We start from the raw sequence: 13,116 nt of genomic DNA on the forward strand, positions 1-13,116 counted from the left end.
TGGAAAAAAAACCACACATCCTTTGCATTCCATACAATTGAATTGAAAACCCCTGATATAGCATTAATATTGCAATATACAGTAGAATTCAAGATTGTTACTGCGCTGGGATAGATTACAGGTAGTCCTTGAATAACGACCACGACGGAGGCCAAAACTTCTCTTATCATCAAGTGAGACAGCATTTCACGTGATTCACTTAACAACGGTAGCTGTTTGCTGAACTGAAAAGGTCATAAAATTCGGCACAGTTCACTTAAGCCGCTGCCTTGCTTTAGCTATGGAAATTCTGGTTTCCACGGTCGTCATAAACCAAGGACTCCCTGTTCAATGCTTAGCAAATCCAGAAATACAAGCATTCGGAATATAACCGCTGAAGACACAACAACCCGGAGGAAATATGAACTCTTGCAGCTAAACATACCTAACATTTTTGAAAAACCTGTACGTTCCGAGCTAGGAAGTTTTCTAAATTGTTCTTATTTCAACGGTGGGAAAGAACGAGAACGTAGCAGTGAAAAGATATGGAGAAAAAAGAGAGAAGGACCCAAAAGGTGTTTCTTAGAGAGAAAACTGGACTTTCTTTTGATTGCTGCCAACCTGCCTTCCATTGAGGACCTGCACAAGTCAAAAAGAGGGTTGTGAAGATACCTACAGGCCCCTCGCATCCTGGGCATAAATTGTTCCAATTTCTACCCTGAAAACCACACTACGGATCACTGCGCACCAAGACAACTAGACACAAGGACAGTTTTTCCCCGAACGGCATCACTTTGCTAAACAAATAATTCCCACAACAGTCAATAATTTACTAAGAGTTCTTCTGATCCTTCCTAGTACCTATCTCTTATCCACTTATGACTATAACCTTGTTGCTTGTATCTTTACAATTTATATTGCTTTATTTGTTTCCTAGTATGATTCGATTGCTTATATTAGCAACCTATGACTATCACTGTGTTGTATGTTATGATTCTTGATGAATGTGTTTTATTTTTCTTTATGCACACTGAGACAATAATGCACCAAAAGACAAATTCCTTGTGTGTCCAATCACGTTTGGCCGATAAAGAATTCTATTCTATTCCTAGTATGATTTGATTTAGGAATAGAAAGAAGGGAGGAAGAGGAGGAAGAGGAGAAGATAGAAGGAAGAAGAGGAGGAGGAGGAAGAGGAAGAGGAGAAAAGAGGAGGAGGAGATGGAGAAGAAGGGGAAGGGGGGAAGAAGGAGGAGGAGGAGATGGAGACGGAGAAGAAGAAGGGGAGGGGGAGAAGGAGGAGGAGGAAGAGGAGAAGGGAGAAGAAATAAGATAGGAAGAAGAGGAGGAGAAGGAGGAGGAGGGAGAGAAGAAGGAGGAGGAGGAGGAGAAGGGAGAAGAAAGAAGATAGGAAGAAGAAGAGGAGGAAGAGGAGGAGGAGAAGGGAGAAGATAGAAGGAAGAAGAAGAGGAGGAGGAAGAGGAAGAGGAGAAAAGGAGGAGGAGATGGAGAAGAAGAAGGGGAAGGGGGAGAAGAAGGAGGAGGAGGAAGAGGAGATGGAGAAGAAGGAGAAGAAGAAGAAGGGGGAGGAGGAGGAGGAGGAAGAGGAGAAGGAGGAGGAGGGAGAAGAAATAAGATAGGAAGAAGAGGAGGAGAAGGAGGAGGAGGGAGAGAAGAAGGAGGAGGAGGAAGAGGAGAAGGAGGAGGGAGAAGAAATAAGATAGGAAGAAGAGGAGGAGAAGGAGGAGGAGGGAGAGAAGAAGGAGGAGGAGGAGGAGAAGGGAGAAGAAAGAAGATAAGAAGAAGGAGGAGGAGGAGGAGGAGGGAGGAGAAGAAAGAAGATAGGAAGAGGAGGAGGAGGAGGAGGAGGAGAGACTCAATTCCAGTGGTGATTGGGGCACCTCAGAAATAAGTATAAGAGTAGAGAAAGAGGTGTGTCGGACTTCAATCCCATCATCCTCTATATTTACTGAAGGACCAAGGGAGCAAATATCCCTCATAGCAGAGAGAAAAGGCTGTATAGACCAGGACTGCAAAATGGATGCTGACCACTAGATGGCAGCAAAAAATGTAAACATTTGCTGCCACTTAATGAATATTTATATTTTATTTAGCCAGGTGTGTGATAGTCCTGGTGTGATGCAAACTTTCTGTTCTTGGTCGATCAATTGGCAGTCAAGAACTGAGATCATTTATGAACCCAGAAGGTCGCAATTCAATCTCTTTCACAAACACTCACAGATCCATAGACACACCCACAAAGGGGGGGAAAAAAACTCCAAAGTCAAATGAAAGTCTTTATGGAATGGCTTCATTAGAAATCTCCTGCACTTCGAATTTGCCTTTCCCGACTAAATATTTCCATATCCACTCAACCGAACAAATTAACAGAATGACAAGAGTTGGAAGGGACCTTGGAGGTCATCTAGTCCGACCCACCTGCTCAGGCAGGAGACCCTATACCATGTCAAGACAAATGGCTGTCCAATCTCTTCTTAAAAACTTCCAGTGATGGAGCACCCAAACTTCTGGTGGCAAACGGTTCCACTGGTTAATTGTTCTCACTTTCAGGAAATTTCTCCTTAGTTCCATGTTGCTTCTCTCTTGGATTAGTTTCCACCCATTGCTTCTTGACCTGCCCTCAGGTGCCTTGGAGAATAGCTTGACTCCCTCTTCTTTGTGGCAACCCCTGACATATTGCAAAACTGCTATCATGTCTCCCCTCGTCCTTCTTTCTATTAAACCAGACATACTCAAAATTCCTGCAACCGTTCTTTGTATGTTTTGGCCTCCAGTCCCCTAATCCTCTTTGTTGCTCTTCTCTGCACTCTTTCTAGAGTCTCCACATCTTTTCTACATCGTGGCGACCAAAACCGGATGCAAATATTCCAAGTGTGGCCTTGGCATTAACGCTTCACGTGACTAAATCCATCCAAAGTTTTTAAAAAATCCATTCGGTTTAAAAAAAACAACTTTGCTTGGCTTTGTGGTAAAATACAGAGGTTGTAAAACGGCATGATAGACCATTGTGTGTGTGTGTGTGTGTGTGTGTGTGAGAGAGAGAGAGGGGGGGGGAGAGAGAAGCTGTTGGATGTCCTTGGAAAATCTGCCAAGGTTGTTTTTTTTTTTGCCTTTAATCAACACGGAGAAGAGACGGCGATGGATGATCCGGACTGAGTTGGATTGCAAGAATTGATTTTTCAGACACAAACAAGAGCGAAAAAGCTGGGATCGATCAATAAACTCAGCCAAGCTGGCTAGAGACCAAGACGCAGCTGTGTTTTGCAAAAATGGAGCAAACTAGCTTTAATCTCAGTTAGTTTTGCTGAAGGTTTAGCATGCTGTTTGACATCCAAGCTGTTTTGGAGATTGCAATGCACACGGTAGCGTGGCCTTTTTTCCACAAAGGCATGCTTCGAACCGCATAACAGTCATTTTGCCTTTAGAGTCCATGAGATGAATAATATCTCAAGCTGTATTATGTTAATATGGTGGTTGATATGAAAACGATACACTGAAATATTGAATAACTTGCATGGTGGATTTCAGCGTCTGAGCAGGCTCCATTAAATGCTGATGGTGTTAGTAGTTTCATTTCAATAAACATCTTTCATAATTAATAATTTTAACATACATCATAACAAATGAAATGAAGGGAGTGGAAGAGAGACGGGGGATGAGAGGGGTTAGGAGAGAGAGGGGGAAGAGGAGGAGACAAAGAAGGAGTGGAAAGAGGAGAGAGGAGAAGGAGAGAGGAAGGGGAAGTAGAGAAGAGAGGGATAATAGAGGGAAGAAAGGAGGGAGGGAGGAGGAGAGAGGGAGAAGAGGAGGAGAGAAAGAAGGAGTGGAAAGAGGAAAGAGAAGGAGAAAGGGGAAGTAGAGAAGAGAGGGATGATAGAGGGAAGAAAGGAGGGAGGGAGGAGGAGAGAGGTAGAAGAGGAGGAGAGAAAGAAGGAGTGGAAAGAGGAGAGAGAAGGAGAGAGGAAGGGGAAGTAGAGAAGAGAGGGATGATAGAGGGAAGAAAGAAGGGAGGGAGGAGGAGAGAGGTAGAAGAGGAGGAGAGAAAGAAGGAGTGGAAAGAGGAGAGAGAAGGAGAGAGGAAGGGGAAGTAGAGAAGAGAGGGATGATAGAGGGAAGGAGGGAGGGAGGAGGAGAGAGGGAGGGGAGGCAAGAAAGCGATGGATGGGATATAAATATGGTGTATGGAGAGCAGAAGAGCCAATGATAGTCATCGGGAGTTGATGGTAAGAGGAATTGATATAATATTGAATAATACAAAATAGTGTTGGCTATGATGCAATGATATACATGTGGTTATTTGTATGAAAATAAAAAAAATAAAAACTTCAAAGAAAGAGAGAAATCTTGAATAACTAAATAACAAGTTGAATAAGCAATAATAGAAAATCTTAATCTAATACAAATGTCGCTATTATTATGTTATATAAGTTTGTTCAATGTAACCAATAGGGTGGATAATATTTTATCTATATTAAAAGGTATAATAATTAAGATAGGGTGACTAGCATAAAAATAACATATTGAAATATTGAATAACCCAAGAATGAAAGACTAAATTACAATCTTTCATTGTTGGGTTATTCAATATTTGCTGGGTTATTCAATATTCCAATATGTTATTTAGCCTTTAGAGTCAATGAGATGAATAATATCTCAGCTGTATTATGTAGAATATGGTGATCGATATAAAAACAATACACTGAAATATTGAATAACCAAATAACAAGTTGAATAAGCAATAATGGGAGATCTTAATGTAATATAAATGTTGGTATTAATATTAGTTATATAGAATAGAATAATAGAGCTGGAAGGGAGCTTGGAAGTCTTCTAGTCCAACCCCCTGCCTAGGCAGGAATAAGTTTGTTAAATGTAACAAATATGATTGATAATATTTTGTCCACATTAAAAGATGTGATAATTAAGATAGGTATAAAAATAACGTATTGAAATATTGAATAACTCAACAATGAAAGATCCTAATTTAATATAAAGATGTGTATTACTATTAGTATTACATAAGCTTGCTAAAAGAAACAAGTGTGATTAATACTAAATTTTTAGTTTGAAATGTATGATACTCAGGTAACACACTGATATGTTTGTAAAAGATTAAAAAAATAATTGTGTATTTGACTTCTCGAAGACGCCGCTGACAGGCCGAAGTCAGCAAGGCCTCTCGAATTTTTCCATTTTGTTGTGCCAAAGTATAGAAACTTCCCATTTTAAGTTTCCCCCTTTTTTTTTAAATCCCAAAGAAAGAAAATCCCCTTCCTCTTCTAAGGCACCGATGCGCTTTTACAAAAGAAAATGCTTCTCACGAAAACAGTGGGACAAACCAGGATGAGATTAATATTAGGCTGAGTTCTGCGGGAAGCTGGTCCTTCCAAGCCAGGATTAGGATTAGGTGGGAATTTTCCAAACGACATCTGGGAATCGCTGGGAAATTCTCTGGAATTTTGATCCCACTTTCCCGCCTGGGCTGCTGTTAATAGAAGAATGCAAGATATACGCAGCCCTTTCTTAGGAAAATAAACCCCGTTGATTTTACTTTTCAAAGAATTCTTCAGCGATTTAAAAAAGAAAGATAAGGCCTTGGTTATCAACCAAGCTTCGTCTGCAACGCAACCCGATGATATTTTACAGGCTTCGGTTTTAGAGCTGATTGCTAAATTGCCAATGTTTGCTTCTTGACTTACGAGAAACATGGGCCGTCCTGGCTGGGGTCTATGGGGCTTGTAGTTCACCGCCATGGGCAGGGAGCCAAGGGAGGAAGCCTGACTCAAGCTTGCTGTCATCATGAGCCATTTCACAAAACCCCTGCTCCACAAAAGTGTAGACCAGGAGGGTGGATAGAGAGAAGGAGCGTGAAATCGGATTATTTAGATATACGTTGAGGGGGAAGGAAAGATCCAATTTTGGATATGTGAATTGAAGAGCCAGTTCTCAGAAAAGGCTTGTAAAGGGGGGAGGAGGAGGGGGAGGAGGAGGAGGAGGAGGAGGAGGAGGGGAGGGAGGGAGGGAGGAAGGAAGGAAGGAAGGAAGGAAGGAAAGAAAGAAAGAAAGAGAAAGAAAGAAAAAGAAAGAAAGTAAGAAAGGGAGAAGGAGGGAAAGGAGAAGGAGGAGTGGAGGTAGGGGAAGAAAAAGAGAAGAAAAAAGATTGATTGTTGTGCCGTGAAATCATTTCGTACTGCAGGAGATCAGACCGAGATAGATTGTCTCTAGGAGGCTCTGTCCCCGCCTGGTCCTTCTGGTCTCCCAACGGTGGCCCCACTGGGACCGAGTCCATCTGAATATCAGAGTGGGAAGGCACCTCAGAGGTCTTCTAGTCCAACCCCCTGCTCAAGCAGGAGACCCTACACAATTTTGGACAAGTAGTTGTTCTCCTCCTCCTCCTCCTCCTCCTCCTCCTCCTCCTCCTCCTCCTCCTCCTCCTCCTCCTCCTCTTCCTCCTCCCCTATTTCCCCTCCTCTTTTTCCTTCTCTTTTTCCACCCGTACCTTCACTCCTCCTTTTCCTTCCTCCCTTTCTCCCTCCTTCCTTGTTCCTCCTCTATACCACTTTCTCTTTTCCTTCTCCTCTTCTTCCCCTACCTCCATTCCTCCTTCTCCTCCCTTTCTTTCTTTTCTTTCTTTCTTTCTTTCTTTCTTTCTTTCTTTCTTTCTTTCTTTCTTTCTTTCTTTCTTTCTTTCTTTCTTTCTTCCCTCCCTCCCGAGGGGGGCATGTGGAGAAACAAACCCAGAAGGACGCAGCCGTTAAAGGGGCCACCGAATGTCCCTCGGGGAACAAACCGCCATCAGGCCCACTTATGACTGAAACAGGGGGGGACGGATTACTCTACAGCAGTGGTTCCCAAACTTGGCAACTTTAAGACTTGTGGACTTCAACTTCCAGAATTCTCCAGCCAGCAGAGCTCTGGGAGTTGAAGTCCACAAGTCTTAAAGTTGCCAAGTTTGGGAACCACTGGCCTACAGGCCGGGCAATCCACAAAACGAAGACGGCGGCCCTGAGTTTCTGGACAGCTGCCAGAGACCCCTTGGGGCCCCCTCCCCTTGGCATCCCGCCCCCACCCCCAGCACTGGGGGGGGGGGCTTGGAGGAAGGTGTTCCTCCTTGGTCATTAAATAAGAGGATCCGTCCCACGGACTGTAGTTTGGTGGGGGTGGGTGTTTTTCATTTGGTATGTGGTGAGGTGGAGAATTCGAACCTGGGACTCGACAGGGCGCCCCCATCATTTGAGCAACCGCCACCAAAAGAAGGCCAAACCTGCGCTTTTGTGCCACGTTTTTAAATTTAGCACCCCCCCCCCCTTATTATATCAATAACTCTAGGTGGAGAACATAAACAATGGTCCCTCCTTCTCCTGTTTTTCTCCACAACTACTATCAGCCACTTGGCATTCAGGCCTAGGGCAGTACTAGAAATCCCCGTCTCCTGGTGATTGGCCCAAAGTCACCCAGCTGGCTTCCATGCCTAAGGCGGGACTAGAACTCACCGTCTCCTGGTGATTGGCCCAAAGTCACCCAGTTGCCTTTCATGTCTAAGGCGGTACTAGAACTCACAGTCTCCTGGTAATTGGCCCAAAGTCACCCAGCTGGCTTTCCTGCCTAAGGCAGTACTAGAACTCACCGTCTCCTGGTGATTGGCCCAAAGTCAGCCTGTTGGCTTTCCTGCCTAAGGCGGTACTAGAACTCCCAGTCTCCTGGTGATTGGCCCAAAGTCACCCAGCTGGTTTTCCTGTACTAGAACTCCCAGTCTCCTGGTGATTGGCCCAAAGTCACCCAGCTGGCTTTCCTGCCTAAGGCAGCACTAGAACTCACCGTCTCCTGGTGAACGGCCACACAGCTGGCTTTCAGGCCTAAGCCAGGATTAAAACTAGCCTGCACCCAGGATGGTTGCAGTGACCTGGCTTCACATGACAAGCGACATCATTTTGGGAGCCAGATTTACTCAACAACCGTCTTACTCTCTGAAGAAATGCGGTGATTCACTTAACCACGACGGCAAGCGAGATCATGAAACGGGGCAAAAACTCACTGAGTCTTTGCTTGGCGACGAAAATTTGGGGCTCAATCACGGTCGTAATTTGAGGATTATCAATGCGTCTCGCTCTGCAAAATGCTGGGGGGGGGGCATTTTAACGCAGCCCTCCAGCTGGATCTTTGGGGTCTCCCCACCCAGCCAGGAGGAAAAGGAGGTGTGTGTATGTGTGTGTGGAGGGGGGGAGAAATTGTCTTGAAAGGAAAAATAAATGTTTGGCTGAACCTTCTCCCTTCATTTCCTACAATAAAATCCAACCGATTTGATTCAACCGCAGCTTAATAAATTGCAAAAAGTTTTTAAAAAATGGACAGAGAGTAAACCAGATGCCAGACCACCAACTCACAAAAGTGGGGACATTATTTACGTATATATGTGTGTGTGTGTGTGTGTGTGTGTGTGTGTGTGTTTGTGTGTTATTTGTGCTGATAAATAAATAAAGGGAGACTAGTATAGATCTATTTCAAGCTATTTAGCTCTCATCAGCTAGCCATACCCTTACTGGGATTCGAACCTGTGCTATACTAGTCTCCCTTTATTTATTTATCAGCACAAATAAAAAACACAAATATAACAAAGACAACAGTAAAAATATTGGGTTTCTGTCGTGATGGACTCTTGTGACGAGCCGATTGACAGATGATGGAAGCTGTTAGCTTCCTCCCATAATTGGGGCTTACCAGGGGTTGTGACTATATCTATCTATCTATCTATCTATCTATCTATCTATCTATCTATCTATCTATCTATCTATCTATCTATCTATATCTATCATCTATCTATCTATCTATCTATCTATCTATCTATCTATAAAATATAATATATATATATATATATATATATATATATATATATATATATATATATATATATATATATATATATATATATATATATATATATATATATATATATAAATGTGTTTTTTTATTTGTGCTGATAAATAAATAAAGGGAGACTAGTATAGATCTATTTCAAGCTATTTAGCTCTCATCAGCTAGCCATACCCTTACTGGGATTTGAATATATATATATATATATATATATATATATATATATATATATATATATATATATATATATATATATATATATATATATATATATATATATATATATATATATATATATATATATAAAATACACACACACACACACACACAAATATTGGAAAAGGCTGTCTTGTGGCCTTATATGCAAATCCAGATGAGATATAAGAAAGATGCAGAAAACATAAGAATTGGACAGGATATTACAGGAGACAGATAAAAAAAATATACAACTATTTATTGTGGTTTGAAATGGAAGAAAAAAACAGCAAAGGACACTATGATAATTTGGGCAAAAAAAAATCGGCTACACCATAGAATTAGACAAGTGGGAGAAATTGTGTATGTGTGTGGGGGGAATTATAAATTGACAATGTCGGCAGCATATAGAGAAAATTTATATCAAATGTTCTATAGATGGCATCTACCACCAGTTGTTTGCATTTCCAGGATTCGGGTGATCTGTTTGGAAACATTTTTTGCTAGCAAAAATCTTTCCAAACAGATCACCCGAATCGTGGAAATGCAAACAGATTCAAGGAACATATTATCACATGTGGTGGACATGTCCTTCAACAAAAAAAAATATTGGATAATGATTTTAAAAAAATGGTTAGAGGAAATGGTAAAACAGCAAATAATGTTAAAACTGGAGCTATTTCTATCAGGCATGTTAACAGGGAAATGTAACAAAAAATAAACCCCTAATATTTAATGCTTCCTGTAATAATGGTGGCCAGAATTGCATATGGTGATTTAAAAAAAAAATGGAAGGAAATGATAATAAAGAAAATATTAGACTGCATGGAGATGGATAGCTTAACAATGGAAATCAAAGACAAAGGAGAAAGAGAATATTATTTAATTTGGGATATATGGTTTAATTGGCTTGTTAGAACAGTGTTTCTCAACCTTGGCAACTTGAAGATGTCTGGACTTCAACTCCCAGAATTCCCCAGCCAGCGAATGCTGGCTGGGGAATTCTGGGAGTTGAAATCCAGACATCTTCAAGTTGCCAAGGTTGAGAAACACTGTGTTAGAAGACGCAAAGATTAGGAAACTTAACAATGAAAGACGGTTAATGAATTAGAAACTAGAAATAAGCCTACATATAATGAAAGACGAAGAATGTTTATGATGTATAATTGTACGTAATGGTGAGATTTACCAAAATTATAAAATGTAAAAATATCTAGAACGATAGCTAGGCATGATAGTATATATAAGTGTAAAAAAAAACAACACCTGTGGATATAAACGGGCATAGAGTTGTTGCAAAGCTGAAACTGTGATGTAAAATGAAGAAAAAATTGTATCATAACAATATTTCAAAAAGGAAAGAGCACCACAGGGAAGAATCGCCTGCAGAAGCGGGATTCACACCCAGCTCCGAGATGTTTTGGCGGCACAGCCTGTTTTGGGGCTACACACCAACACACCAACGCGCAAAGGCGCACCCTAACACACAAACAGACGCACCATGAATCCCCCACACCCTCGTGGCGGCTTCCTGTCCAGGTGGGTTTAGCAGCAGAGGTGCCCATGTCAGAGGGGTGGACTAGAGGACCTCGAGAGTCCTTCCTGCACTAAGAAAGGACCCTAAACTCCCCGTTAAATGGGGAAAGCCTGGGGGACCCCCTTTCTCTCCCCGAGGTCAGAAAAAGGGGGAACATCAGAGGTCAGCTATCCGAGTCCCCCACGACTGTCCCCCCCCATTCTTTAAATGGGGAAAAGTCTGGGAGACCCCCTTTCCCTCCCCGAGGCGCCTTCTCCCGCGGTCCCAAAGAAGGGGGAACATCAGAGGTCCGCTATCCGAGCCCCCCACGACCGTTCCTCCCCACCCTTTAAATGGGGAAAAGTCTGGGAGACCCCCGAGGCGCCTTCTTCCACGGTTTAAAAAAGGGGAGACCCCAGAGGTCAGCTATCCGAGCCCCCCACGACCGTTCCTCCCCACCCTTTAAATGGGGAAAAGTCCGGGAGACCCCCGAGGCGCCTTCTTCCACGGTTTAAAAAAGGGGATACCCCAGAGATCAGCTATTCGAGCCCCCCACGACCGTTCCTCCCCACCTTTTAAATGGGGAGCGCTCGGGGACCCCCTTTCTCTCCCCGAGGCGCGTTCTTCCGCGGTCCCCAAAAAGGGGGGGAACCTCAGAGGTCAGCTATCCGAGCCCTCCCCCCGCCCGCCCGTCCCTCCACCACACTTCAAATGGGGAAAAGCCAGGGAGATCCCCTTTCTCTCCCCGAGGCGCGTTCTTCCGCGGTCATAAAAAGGGGGGACCCCAGAGGTCCGCTATCCGAGCCCCCCCCCGCCCCGCTTCTCCCGCTGCGCCCTTTGGAGGAGCCCCTACCTTAGCCGCGACCCCCTGCTCGGCAGCGCCCGCTGACTTCCCGCTCGCTTTGCCCTGCGGGGGAAAAAAGAGTCGAGACGCGCTTGGGAACCTCGCCGCAACTGCGCTCCGCTGCGCTCTGCTCGGTGCTCCGGCAGGGAAGAGCCGCAGCGAGCCGCGGTCCCGCCCCGCTTTCCCAGACAGGCCCAGCCCCGCCGCTGCTCTGCCCTGCCCTGCCCTGCCTCCAGTTTTGGCAGCTCCAGCAGAATGTTTGAAGGTGCGACGCTTCCGTGGAAGCTGAATTGCATCACCAGAGGGATACAAATTACACGAGACACAGAGTTGGAAGGGACCTTAGAGGTCATCTAGTCCAACCCCCCACCTAAGCAGGAGACCCTTCACCATTTCCGACAGATGGCTCTCCAGTCTCTTCTTGAAAGCCTCCAGGGATGAAGCTCCCACAACTTCCGAAGGCAACTACTATTCTATTGAATATAGATTAACAGAGTTGGAAGGGACCTTGGAGGTCATCTAGCCCAACCCCCCACCTAAGCAGGAGACCCTACACCATTTCTGACGGAGGGCAGTCCAGTCTCTTCTTGAAAGCCTCCAGGGATGAAGCTCCCACAACTTCCAAAGGCAACTTCTGCTCCATTGAATATAGATGAATAGAGTTGGAAGGGACCTTGGAGGTCATCTAGTCCAACCCCCTGCCCAATCAGGAGACCCTACACCATTTCTGACGGAGGGCAGTCCAGTCTCTTCTTGAAAGTCTCCAGGGATGAAGCTCCCACAACTTCCGAAGGCAACTTCTGTTCCATGGGTGGATTGTTCTCACTGTCAGGAAATTCCTCCTTATTTCCAGTTTGAATCTCTCCTTGGTCAGTTTCCATCCATCGTTTCTTGTCTGGCCTTCAGGTGCTTTGGAAAACAGCCTGACCCCCTCCTCTCTGGGGCAGCCCCTCAAATATTGGAAGGCTGCTATCCTGTCTCCCCTGGTCCTTCTCTTCCCTAGACTAGCCAGGCCCAGTTCCTGCAACCGTACATCGTGTGTTTTAGCCTCCAGTCCCCTCATCATCCTGGTTGCTCTTCTCTGCACTCTTTCTAGAGTCTCACCGTCTTCTCTATAGGGTGGTGATCAAAACTGGATGCAGTACTCTAGGTGTGGCCTTACTAAAGCTTTATAAAATGGTATTAGTACCTCATTTTGGCCCTGGGTTACATCCTGGTTGTGTGAATCAGCTCCAAATTTGGTTTACCGTTAACCTTGGTGAGTTTTGAATCCAACGGAATAAACAATGGAGAATTTCAACTCAAATGTCAATTGAGAGAAGACAAAATATTTTTTGGGGTGTGTGTGTAAAACCCCTCCTCTATTTGACTTGGAACGGGAAAATAAAAACACCAGGGAGAAATAGAGAATTGCAGGAAGACTTCGGGGAAGGGAGAATCCTTTGAAGTGGTCCCTCGGTGATGCCACCAAAGGGCCTCCTGCGGAAAAAACACAAGTCCGGGTTTAGGCAGCAAAATTCAAAATATTTCTGCAGATTTTGCAGGGCACTCTTGCAAAAATGAGATCTGGCATGGTTAACATCCCAGAAAATAATGCAATTGGCAATAGATAGCAAGATAGGCAGCAGCAAAGATGGAAATATAGATTCATCGAGCGGGAGGGTTAGCCTAACCTGCTGCTGAAGGCAGG

The 13,116-nt window shown here is 44.1% G+C and overlaps 1 protein-coding gene across 2 annotated transcripts in view; it reads right to left on the reverse strand.

Annotated features, from left to right (window-relative positions):
- The window catches only part of P2RY6 (pyrimidinergic receptor P2Y6), a 44,319-nt gene extending 32,764 nt beyond the window's left edge, over nucleotides 1–11,555 (reverse strand). Inside the window, exon 1 of one of the 2 annotated variants that reach the window (XM_087720967.1) lies at nucleotides 11,436–11,555. The gene's annotated coding sequence lies outside the window, so the exon portion shown is untranslated. The remainder of the gene's footprint in view (nucleotides 1–11,435) is intronic. The other variant, XM_087720969.1, reaches the window with a different exon arrangement.
- Between the last annotated feature and the right edge of the window lie 1,561 nt (nucleotides 11,556–13,116).

This window comes from Thamnophis sirtalis, unplaced genomic scaffold (assembly GCF_051295495.1).
Source record: "Thamnophis sirtalis isolate CommonGarterSnake01/CBP01778 unplaced genomic scaffold, rThaSir2_p1.2 scaffold_8, whole genome shotgun sequence".
Lineage (NCBI taxonomy): Eukaryota > Metazoa > Chordata > Lepidosauria > Squamata > Natricidae > Thamnophis > Thamnophis sirtalis.